Below are 12610 nucleotides of genomic sequence, written 5' to 3'. Positions count from 1 at the left end.
GCAAGAGATATGGAACTAAAATTCCAAGTTGTTTATATGAAAATCAATTTTCTCTTTAGTTATAATTCTGGTGTAGGTGATGATCAGGGTTGTGGCTTTATGCACACCCAGCACTCTTAAGAGATGAACTTCTTGCCTGGTACAGGAACTCCACAGCAAGTTATTTACATAAATGCAACGCTGGCTGACAATGGACCTGGCTTGAAGATTGGCTAAACTCTGAGTCACCTTTACGAATAAGTAATTGACTGATTTTAGGCAGTTCTCAGATTCCTCCAGACAGCTAGGGCTACTTCTAATCTATGTATTGATTAACAACCTGGGTAGAAATTCCCAGAGATTCCCAGGTAATTCCTGCTGCAAATGTGATCAAATTGTACATAGAAATCATTCCAAGATATAAAAAATGGCTTTTGTAGATTGTGAAGATGTTTAAGAGATGTTCTGTCTGCAGTTAAATAACTGGTGGAGATGGATCATGCATGTGTTGGGACATTTGCATAGGACAACAGCTGGTTTATAAAATCTGAGAACTGTGTCTCACCCAATTAAGCTGACAATATTTCAGGAACCATTGCAATGGAAGCTCCCATGACTGTCCGAACAATTGACTGTCTTGTTTGAGAGATCTGATTACCCATCGAACAACTACTTTATGCCAAAATCAAAGTTATTATTTCTTTTGAAGAAGCACTCTGTCTGTCAATGTCTGTGCAGGACCAGATACAAGTCTGTGCTCTTTTTAAGAAACATTCTCCAAAAAGATAATCATGCATTGTTCAACAGATCTATGAGCAAGGAAATGAATCTTTGATTTTGTAGACCCTCATGGGTCACACAAGTTGTTTCATGAATACAGTGACCACCTATCATAGATGTAAAACATATGGTACTTATGTATTCCAAACCTTCCTGATCTTAAACTGCAAACAGACTAGCATTTTTCTCTGTGAACAGACAGAACATGAACGAAATCAAGGCATGTGTCTTTGTATGGGTGATCTGCATCCCTTGTTGCCTTTAGTCATCTAGTGCTCTACCCAGACAATCAAGCCACACAAGGAGTTCAATCAAAAATTGATGTTTTATATATGAGAATCACAATTTGAAATAATGTACATCTGTAAAGTGTGTATCAGCTGTTGATGATAGGGAGGCACCTTTCAGAATATATTCTTACAAGTTTGGACAAAGTGATTCAGTTTATAGCAAAGAGATAAGCTGCAGGGCTATGTGTCTGATGTATTTCTAAGATCTGCTTTTCTCTCCTTTAACATTCAATCAGCACTTCAGCAGGAATGGCACAGAAATGCAGGTAATTCAAGCAGGACTCTCAGAAGGTGTGAGAGCTGCTGTAAATGAAGACCATTCCAGATACTGAAGATGTCACAGATATGAAGTAGGATTTTTTCTTATTGTTTTTATTGGAATTCAAAGCCACATATATGCTCAATTCCTTTTGACAGTTTTTTCCCTTCTTTTTTTTTTGTTCCTTTTTTCTTCCTTTTTTCTTCCTTCTCCCTCCTCCCCCAAAGTCGCACCAACTGTTATCCGTTCTGTACATGATTTTCCAAAGCAAAGAGGAGCTGATAGTCAGAAAATGCTCAGTTGACAATCTCCAAGAACCTAGTCTATTTGGTATAAGCACCTGTCCCCCACAAAAAAAGGCATCACTTCATTTTTTAAAGGCTGGTGCTTTTATGAATAGTTAGAGAAGAGGGAAATAAAGGGGACAGTAAAGGATATACACAGAAAGGTGAGTGGAGAGAAGAGGCACTGGGAATCAAGTTACTCACACTTTCACCAGGCAACAGAAAGATATCTTCTTTTATTTGACCAAAAATGTAAAATGTGTAACAGCTGCCCCAGTAAATACCTATGAGCAAGCAGGCAGATGTAGCGATTGTAATAAATGCTGTAATGGTATCTTTGGTGTATACTGTTTGGTTTGTTGGTTTTTTTTTAATCCTTCAGATAATCAAGCTGCCACATTCTTCTTGAAGTCTCATCTTGGATGATTTCTAACAGTATCTTTTTTTTTATCCTTCACCTAGATATAATTCTATTGGCTTAATAATACTAGCAATTCTTTAAACCACTTTATACTTCTTCTGTATAAAACAACTGTGACTGCATGAATCAGAACTCTTACAGCTCTCTTAAGGATTGGAAGATTATATACTTCTAAAGAAATTAATACTTTTCCCTGCATAGTGGAAGTAATAAGAATTCTGTCAGCATCAACCCAGTCCACCATCATCTGCTTGTAACGTCCCTATTCCTAGACTATTGACTGCTCAGTTCAGACCTTCATCTGCTCTGTGCCAGTTATCTTAGGCCTAGATGCACTAGAGTATTCAGGCATCAATCTACCTTAGGTGTTGAATGGAACTGGGAATCCAAGAAGGTCCAAAATACTCCAAATTGAATTTGTAGCTATTCATATAAATTCTGTTAATTTAATGAAAACTTTTGTATCTCTTTTAGTGCTTCACTGTGCTCGTTTTCATCTATTCTTATATTTTATTTCCAGAAACCTTCACATATTCCAATAGTTTATCATTAAAACTACTGATAAGTTAATATTTATTAATTATTTCAGAAAGCATAGTAGTTAGCCATCAATAGAGAGAAGTGGGATGGAAACTATAGGAAAGCCTGTGTATAGAATTTATTATGCATTTTAATTAATATTTTTATTATTTAGACTAACATTCTGCATTATCTGAATTTTAATTATTATTTAGGAACCTGTCATTCATCCAATGCTTCTCTACCATTCAAAAAAAAGAATTTTAATATTTAGGTATTTCAGTCATTAATGACAAGAAAGATTTCCAGATGGGTGCATATTAAATTTGCAAAGTAGAAACTTAATTCAATTTCCATGCAGAAATCTCTGGGCAGAAAACAGGCACTTTTCCTCCTTGTGGCCTAAATTTTTTTCATTGTTTCTAGGTGCTCCATGCATTAAAAATATCTTAAGGAAGAACCTGAAGCTGTATTTTATTGCTTTGTTGCTTGATTTCTTAAGAGACTCATTATTTATAAGAATTGCGAAGTCAGTCCTAAAACTTACTTTGTTGCATCTTTCTTGGGGATAGGACAGTGAATTTTGCTGCAGTGAATAGTGGTACACAAAATCATAGTCACTACTGACATCCTGGTAGTTTAATTTGATCTCTATTCCCATTCCCTCTTTGGCAAATACATGATTTAGGATCAGGTTCCATTTGACATTACTTCCACTCTGATTTTTCTTTTCCAAAGATTTAAGACGTCCTATGAAAGTATGTTATTTCTATGATAACTTTTATCAATAAACTCCTTTTCTAAATTATTTATAGGAAGTGAATAAATGAAGGAAATGGTCAATAAAGCTACAACTATTTTGCAGCTGAGACGTATGTTTATCAGAAATCATTGCAGCATTTTTACAGATATGGTAATTAACCACATTTTATAATAATTGTGCCTACTTTTGCAAAACTTTTCACTGAAAGAAGCTATAAGGTTTTATAGAGATTATTTGCTTTATTGCAGAAAGCCTGCTGGAGTTCTGGGAACAACCAAGTAAACCAGATAAAGAAATCTGTGACTAATGAGACAGAAGTAGGGGCAGGGTCAGCTCTGAATCACAGTCCCTTGCTCCACAGTGGGGGACAGCACTCCTCATTATAAACCATCCAGTCTCCTGTCAATGTGCTCCTATACAAATTCTATCTGTATTCCCATCTATTTACTCTGGTCTGTGGAGGAACAATGGCTTTGTTTTCATTTGTCAGCAAACCTTTAAAAGGAATCCTGAAAAATTGAGAGTAATAAGGATTTACTTAAGAAATCATTTCGATTAATCATGAATGAACAAATAAATCTGCAATCAGAAACTTCTGCTTTTATACTTTTGATTGCAGTTCTGACCTGACTTTATATCTGAGTAAAGGTAATTATCAAGACTATAAAAGAGCTCAAATGCATTCAATTCTTCTGGAAAATCAAACCATGAGGATCATTCTTTTCAAATCAATAATGAGCTGGACTTCTGTTCCATTGTCTACATAATAGCCTTTTATTTTCTTACAAAATCTGTGTAATTCTCAAAAGCTGCTGCTATGTATGACATTTTCTTGCTGATCAAAAGTACAGACTGTACAGCATTTACAGCTATAAAAGTTCACATCCTATTGTAAAGGACTTTTTCCACTTTGATCAACACCAGATAATATTTATTAAATCACAGAAGAGCATTGTTAAAATAATATTACAGGTATGAATGCAATCAAACAAAGTCAAGGATTTAGTGATTTTTTTTTTCATTATTCTTAACACACTAAGGTTTAAAGGTAATGCAGGCTTTAGTCACAAAATGAGTTATTTCCCGTGCTAGACAGTAAGTATTATTACATCTGGGAGGCCCAAGAGAGAGATTTCACAGCTTCCCTATGCAACCTATTCCACTGAGGTACTACTCACCTAGTGACTTTTTCCACCTCAATATCCAGTCTTAATTTTCCAAGATGCAGTTTGTTACTACTACTACGAGTACATCATTGGGCATTGCTGCAAAGAGTTTGGCACTACGATCACTTCTACCTTCCATGCCTCACTCAGGTACAGTCTGGGTAACTTAGACCTTTGCCTTGCACTTTAGTGGTAGACACCTAGTGCAGCAAATATTTTGAAGTGAATGCTTATTTCTGGTTTTATCAATGAAAGATGGATTACTTATTTCAAGAGAAAGCATTTCCCCTGGACACCTATCCCTCTCCTTTGACTATAGTCAGGGCAAGTGGTGTGAACCTTTGGTGTCTCAAAAGAAAAAATCCAAAGCCATCCAGAAGCTACTTGGGTGATGAAGGTGTCTCCTCTGATAGCAGAGGGGAAACGTGATCTATAAGAATAAGAACATGAGTAGGGGCATCACAGGAGTCTGTAGTGTTCTATGTGTTGTCAAGTGTTCTTTTTTGTTAGACAGAACTAGTAAAAAAATCCCTGAAAATTCAATATTGTTTTTTTTTTCCAGAACAATCCGAATTAATACCAGTAGACAAATAGAATCTCTGGAAACTGACCAATTTCATAGAATCATAGAATCATAGAATAGTATGGGTTGGAAGGAAACTTAAAGATCATCTTGTTCCAACCCCACCTGCCACAGGCAGGGACACATTCCACTAGACCAGGCTGCCCAAGGCCCCATCCAACCTGTCCTTGAACACCTCCAGAGACGGGGAATACACAGCATCCCTGGGAAACCTGTCCCAGTGCCTCACCACTCTCACTGTGAAGAAATTCTTCCTATGTCTAGTCTAAATCTGCCCCTCTCCAGTTTATAGCTATTGCCCATAATCCTATCACTACAGGCCTTTGTAAACAATTCCTCCCTAGCTTTCTTGTAGGCCCCCTTCAGGTACTGGAAAGTTGCTATAAAATCTTCTCAGAGCCTTCTCTTCTCCAGGCTGAACAACCCCAACTCTCTCAGCCTGTCCTTGATTGGGAAGCGATCCAACCCTCCAACCTTGTAGCCCTCCTCTGGACCCGTTCCAACAGCTATGTATCCTATTTACATTGGGGATTCCAGAACTGGACACAGTACTCCAGATGAGGTCTCACAGGAGAGGAATAGAGGGGCAGAATCACCTCCCTCGACCTGCTGGCCATGCTTCTTTTGATGCAGCTCAGGATACAGTCGGCCTTCTAGGCTGTGAGTGTACATTGCCAGCTCACGTTGAGCTTCTCATCAACTAGCATCCCAAGTCCTTCTCTGCAGGACAGCTCTCAATCACATCATCCCCCACTGTGTGCAGAAATTGGGGATTGCCCCGACCCAGGTGTAGGACCTTGCACTTGGCCTTGTTGAACCTCATGAGATTCTCATAGGCCCAAGTCTTTAGCCTGTCCAGGTCCCTCTGGGTGACGTCCTGTCCTTCCACTGTCACAAGTGCACCACTCAGCTTGGTGTCATCTGCAAACTTGCTGAGGGTGCACTCAATCTCTATGTCAATATCATTGATGAAGGTGTTAAACAGCACCAGTCTCATTACGGACCCCTGAGGGACACTACTTCTTATCCATCAAACAGTCCACCCTTAAAATCCCTGTCTCTCCAATTTAGAGAGAAGGATGTTGTGGGGGGCCATGTCAAAGGCTTTACAGAAGTTCAGATAGATCACATCTGTTGGTTTACCCTTGTCCACTGCTGCGGTCACATCATCATAGAAAGCCAGTAGCTTGGTCATACAGGATTTGCCCCTGGTGAAGCCATGCTGTCTGCCATTAGTCACCTCCTCATCCTCCATGTGCTTTAGCATAGCTTCTAGGAGGATCTGTTCCATGATCTTCCCAGGCACAGAGGTGAGGCTGACAGGTTTGTAGTTCCCAAGGTCATGTTTTCTGCCCTTTTTAAAAATGGGCACAATGTTACCCTTCACCAGGGACTCCTCCTGATTGCCATGACTTATTATGGAGAATGTCTTGGCAACCACATCAGCCAATTCCTTCAGGACTCTGGGATGCATCCCATCAGGTCCCATAGACTTATAAATATTCAGGTTCCTCGGGTGGTCACAAACCTGATCATCCTCTACAGTGGGAGGGGGCTACCCCCCTGGTCACCATCTTGCTGTCCCATGACCCAGGAGGGGTGAGGAGAGTGGTTATCAGTGGTTACATTCTCTTTAATCTTCCTGTTCTGATTGACGTACCTGTAGAAGCCCTTCCTGCTGGTCTCCACTTCCCTTGCCAAGTTCAGCTCCAACTATTATTGGCCTTTCCTACACAAGCAGACAGCGTCTCTATACTCTTCCCAGGTTACCTGTCCCTGCTTGCACCACCTGTGCAGTTCTCTCTTGTTCTTGAGTTTAACCAGCAGGTCTCGATTCAGCGACACTGGTCTCTTCCCTTCCCTGCCTGATTTCCTGCACATGGGGACTGAACACTCTTGTGCTTTATGGAAAGCATTTATGAAATTTAGTAAGATAATCTATCATACTTAAAGTTTTCAAAAACTTAATTGCTCTAAATAAATAATAAATTACAATTGTGATGGAGAATACTAGTAATGAGGGCTGCTAGATAATGGTTCTGAAGTAAGGAAGCCTCCAAGCAAATGTAGAACATCTTAGAGGCTTTGGATACACGTTTCTAATGGTACTACATTGAAAGTGCATTTCAAAAAGTGACTGAAGTTCTTCTTGGACCTGGAGGAGAAGAATGAATTTGCACTATAAGCAAGATTTAGAATGACTAGATATTTTTTTGTGTTAAAACTCAATATTTAACATCCTTCCATTTATTCTATTTTCCTTCTCTTAAACACTTAAGAAATCTATTTTAGTACATGATAAAACAGACAAGTCCCAAGTCAGAAAGAGTAAAAATACATGCTTGCTGTTTTTTGGTCATGAAAAAGATGAGTCCACTCCTGAATAAAAATGTAAACCACACTGTAGCAATTTAAAATTTCTCAAGAACTTGATAACATAGAGGGAATGAACTTTAGAAGATTAGACCTATGCAAATGTTTCAACTGCATTACGACATCTGTATCACAGTGCTGAAATCTGAAGAGACCTCAAAAGAAAACATGAAGTGTGAAAAGAAACCTTTGGGACTTGTAAAATAATGCATTAAAATATACTTATGTTATAAATAGTGCCATAGTTTACCTTTATTGGCTGGAAAGAGGACTCCAGAGAATGGAACAGAAGACAAATCAAAATAGTTGGCCTCTCTTTCAAAATCTATTATGCTGCTGTATTGGAAAGCACAATCCCTCTTCATTAAGGAATTTATGGCAGCTATTATGCTTTATATGTAGGAAAGGAAATTAAAGGTGTAGCAACTTAGACACATAGTTTTCTATATTAAGTATAGATCAGGTGAAGAAATGAATTTTTACTGTTGAACTTCCTATTTTCATTAGCTCATAGAGACGTTCATCAAATATGGGACTGAATCTAGAGGGTGCACCTAGGTGATGGAAGAAATAATACTAGGATGGAATAAATAAGCTTTCAGCTTCCTGCACATATCTTTAAAAATTCTTTGTTGAGGTTCCCCAGGATCCCCAGAATGGAGATTCCCTCTTGATGACTGTGTGGCTAGGAAGTGTTACAAAGTGGGATTAAAACTGAGTAGAGAAGACCTTCAATAAAAGCTGGATACTTTCTGGTGGGAAGTTGTGCGAGATTTTACTCTTCTGAATGGTATTATTTAACATGTAGCGCAGTTTTTCATACACGTCTGCTTTTTACAGCCTTTCAGGTTGTTTTTGGTGGTTCAATTTATTACAATGTATGCAAAAAAGTTAGTGAGGTGGAAAGATTTTGCATATAAACTTCATGATATGAAGCTCTGCATGAAACCTGTGTTATTTATGCACAACTGTGTATAAGTAGCACATAACACTTAATGTTCAGCTGTTGCACAGAAAATTGTATGCAACTCCTGGCACATAAAATCTTGTCTTTTACAGCTTCTGGCACTTAAGGCTTTTTCTGCCCAAAGGTTCTATTCTTCTTCTTCCACATAGAAATATACTTGGTAATTGCCTGGGAAAAAAAATAATCCAGGAGCCATTTATCATTTCATGGAGAATTCAGAAGTGCAGTGTTTTTAGTACCAGTGTTTTCTTCAGTGCATTTGTATTGTTATCCCTGATGTGTTCAAAATGGTAGGCTGAATCTTTCATTCCTGAGCATGCATTTCTGATTACCTCTAACCTATCTGATTATGAACTCAGGAGAGAATCCTGCTGAGGGCTGGTTTGGCAGTCTGTATGTTAAAATTATAGGTAAAGCTCCCACGCTAGCTGTTAAAAATTGTTTCTGTCAGGCCCTGCTCCCCCACACAGGTGTTTATCTCTACAGAACACTGCTTCTCATATCCCTTGTGGTGGAGTGGTCTGCTTCTGACCAGGCATATGCCTCTCCATGGAATCAACCTCCCCCATGTCTGCCTCAAATGCAGAGTTGTAGGAATAGTTGATGCTTTTGTGGTCTTCAGCACTTTTGAGGGATTTTCAAAGGTACTGAGGCACTGAAGCTTCACATACTCCTACCTTAATACAGCTGGTCCCAGACCTACCACTTTCCAAGTGTGGCCACAGCAGCTATCTCTGCTAAAGACCCAGACTCTGAGATTGAGACTTGCTTTATATTATATAAGTTAGGAAACTTGTCTTAAAAACCTGGAATCTGTTCTGACACCAAAGTGTGCATCAATGAGCTAGTAGTCTTACCTCAGTACTACAGCCAGCCATATTCCCTTTTCACTCTAATACAATGAAGTTTTAACACATGTTGCTGAAGACAATACAATTGTTTAGCAGTTGTGCAAGCTGCTAAAACCAAAAGCACTGCACAATGACTAAAGTGTGATTATAAAACAGCATGGTTTTAATTTAGAAAACAAAAACCAACTAAACCCTAACAATGTAGACTGACTTTCCTAGTAGCATATTACATTGTTCATTTTCTTGTTTTCAATTGCTACACATAGCTTTGGTTAGACATAGAGATGTGATACATTCATGTTGATTTTCAGAATCTTGTCCATAACCTAATTTCTTCACTGAAGTATTCACTTGTTTAGAGGTTGTAATATGCATAGATTAAAAGGTGGGTTACATATTTGTGGCTAGGGCTATGAATCTGCAGAGCCAAAATAAAGACTGTGGAAAAGCTTTCTGCTTACAGGAAGAAAAGGTATGGCGAGTGTGATAAGGAAGTCCTGCAAAGCTGTTTAGATGAGCTGGAGAAGATATTACAATGTTTTTTGTCTTAATTAGCGTCTACTCTTTGTTCCAGATTTCTGGTCTGAAATGGAACCATGTTAGTTTCTCTGTCCACGTTCACATTTTCTAATTAGAAGTACTTAGGTCTGGTGATATTTAAAGAGCTGCTGTCTGTTTGGCAGGATGATTCACAGCACCTTCCTTCAATGTGTAGAAAGAGGCATATCCACAGCCTCCACAGTATCTAAGGATGCTTTAATAAGGTGTTTGTCTCTGTTCATCGACTTTGTAAGGCTCCTGCAAAGTCAGGAAAGTGACTGAAAATCAATAGGAAACGGACTTAAGAGTAGAGCAGAAAGAAAAGGACAAGGAGGGAGAAGGGGAAGACAGTAGAGCCTACTCTAAGCAATGAGGACCCCGGATTTTACACAGAGCTTGAACTTCTTCCCAAAAGTGCTCTAACTCCTGGGTTGCCACCCAGGCTGAGACTCACTAATCCCCCTGAGGACTGACTGCTCCACAGACAACTGCTGTTGCCAGATGCAGCCTGGACACTCCCTGTGTATTTGGGTTCACTCACTACAAATTGATCTTGAAGGAGTTTGGGTAAGTTGTTGCTTATTGTTGATGAGCTTTGAAGCTTTGAGAGTAGTACCTGCTTGCACAGCAACTACATTTTTCCAGTCCTGCATTAAGCTGATGGATAAATACACACTTGCATGCCTTGTCTTTCTCGGGATGTTTAACTACCTAGCAACTGCCTGAGCTCAGAACTTTAAACCTACTTCTTGTTCATATACTGCCTGTTCATGTTCCTCTTAGTTTCTGTACAATTCAGTACAAAGCTTAATTTTGTGTCTTGGTTGTGGAGGAGGTGTAATAGTGGTGTGATAGGATCCTGTCTGTAAATTGCTAGCAAGTGTGACCACATGAAAATTTGAGTTCTTATTTTTAATTTAAATTTGGAAAGTTCATTTTTCCCCCACATTTGTGAAAGGGAAGTATAGATTTATTCAACAATAAAAAGGAATGAATGAAGCACCTGCGTTTTAGTACCTATCAAAGCCATGTCATATCTTCACTTTTTCTGCAACCCTGGCAAAATTGTAGAAATGCATTAAGTCTAGTGATAAATGATTTTGTGGCTTTTACCTGTCTTGCCTACATGATAAATCCACTTAAACCAATTGCTGACATAAATTCTGCTAATCATAATTAATAAAATGTGTTTTTTCAGTTAAAAATAAATTGAGACATGTTCTTTATTTAGATTTAAATACATAACAATTTAGATAAGTACCATACATCACATGATAAATTTTCTCCCAAAAGTTTCTTGGAAAGATAATTAAACTTGTCAATCTATATGTGTATAAAAATATCAATACTAGATGTCTGCTGTAACAGGGGTATACTGGTTTATTAAACAGCAGCTGAACAAGAGATAATGCAGAGAACTGTGGCAGTACTGAATTTTAAATGATTAAAGAGGTGAACTAGGAAGTTTAGACTTGTATAACTGAAAGAGTAAAGGGGCTTCAACAATTGTTGAAGTATATTTTCCATGAATAAAAAAAAGAAAATAATGAGAAATTGTTATAAAATGTGTCAATATTCTGCATAAAATTTGGGAAGTTTCCTAAAACTTACACATACTGTGAACAGTACACCTCCTTAATTTGAAATGTAGTTTAAACTCTGCCTAGTCTATTAACTACTATTGTATACATAGCCCAAAATGCAGAGTAAAGGATATAATTCCCAAGTCGCTTACTTTAGTTCAAATAGGAACTGATATTGCACATAGAAATATTGTGTTGCTATTTATTATTTGAAGTGACTGCTTCTGTAGTTCTGCTTGACTGGATAAATGTAAAAGTATAGAGGAAACATCTCTGTCATCAACAAAGTTAAAGATAAGGCATGTAAATAGTGCAACTAGTGCTGATGAACAGAAAGAATGAAGATTTTGTCCTGTATAAGCCATAACCTTAACAGTAACAGGCAGCAACAACACTAATTCAGTGACTAATGCAATGACATTTCTATTTTTCCCATATGTCCTCTTGCCACTGAATACACAATGTCGATGTGGACTTGCTATGCATACTAAGCTTTTCCATTCTCAAAATGTCACAGTTACATATGAAATTTCTTCTTTCCTGACTGGTAAGTAGTCTGCTCAATTTATATGCTATGCATTCTACAGTTCCAAGAAACTAAATTTGAACATAAGAGGCAGATTCAATTTGTCTTTTTCAGACATGCATTCTGTTTATACATTCCTATCCATGTTACCAAAGATTGTAAAGTTGTGTGGTGCTATTTTTTTGTTCGTTTTTGGTTTGTTGGGTTTTTTTTAATATGGAATGTCTCATTTTTCTGACAGTTCTGTGCTGATTTTATAAGAGCAACCAGGCAATCAGTGTGCAAAGGTGTATACTACCTTGGGAACATGGGAATCATGTTTATAATCCTCAGGAAAATCTTTCTGAGCCTTATTTCCATTCTTACGCAAAGTACAGTTCTACTGTCAAGCCTGGCACTACTACACACAGAAACAAGAATTGCTCACCAAAATATGTTTGTGAGCAGGAAATACACCACTCCTGTGCAATAGCGTTCACTGACAATTCTTAGAAGTTAAACTTCATGTGAACTGCCACTGGACATATACATTTTCTGTCCATGGTTGCAAAACGTTATTTAAGCAAAATAAACAGTAGTTGAATAGAAATGAGTGTCTATAAAACTGTTCATGAGTTATCTGAATCTTAGAGAGGTACTGAAATATTAATAATTTTCTATTTCAAAATGATATTTAGTTTTGAAAGAGGAAATACTTTGTCCTTACTAACTAGTTTTGTGATGGAG

The sequence above is a fragment of the Phaenicophaeus curvirostris genome, chromosome 1, assembly GCF_032191515.1.
Source record: "Phaenicophaeus curvirostris isolate KB17595 chromosome 1, BPBGC_Pcur_1.0, whole genome shotgun sequence".
Lineage (NCBI taxonomy): Eukaryota > Metazoa > Chordata > Aves > Cuculiformes > Cuculidae > Phaenicophaeus > Phaenicophaeus curvirostris.
This window is presented reverse-complemented; position numbering follows the sequence as displayed.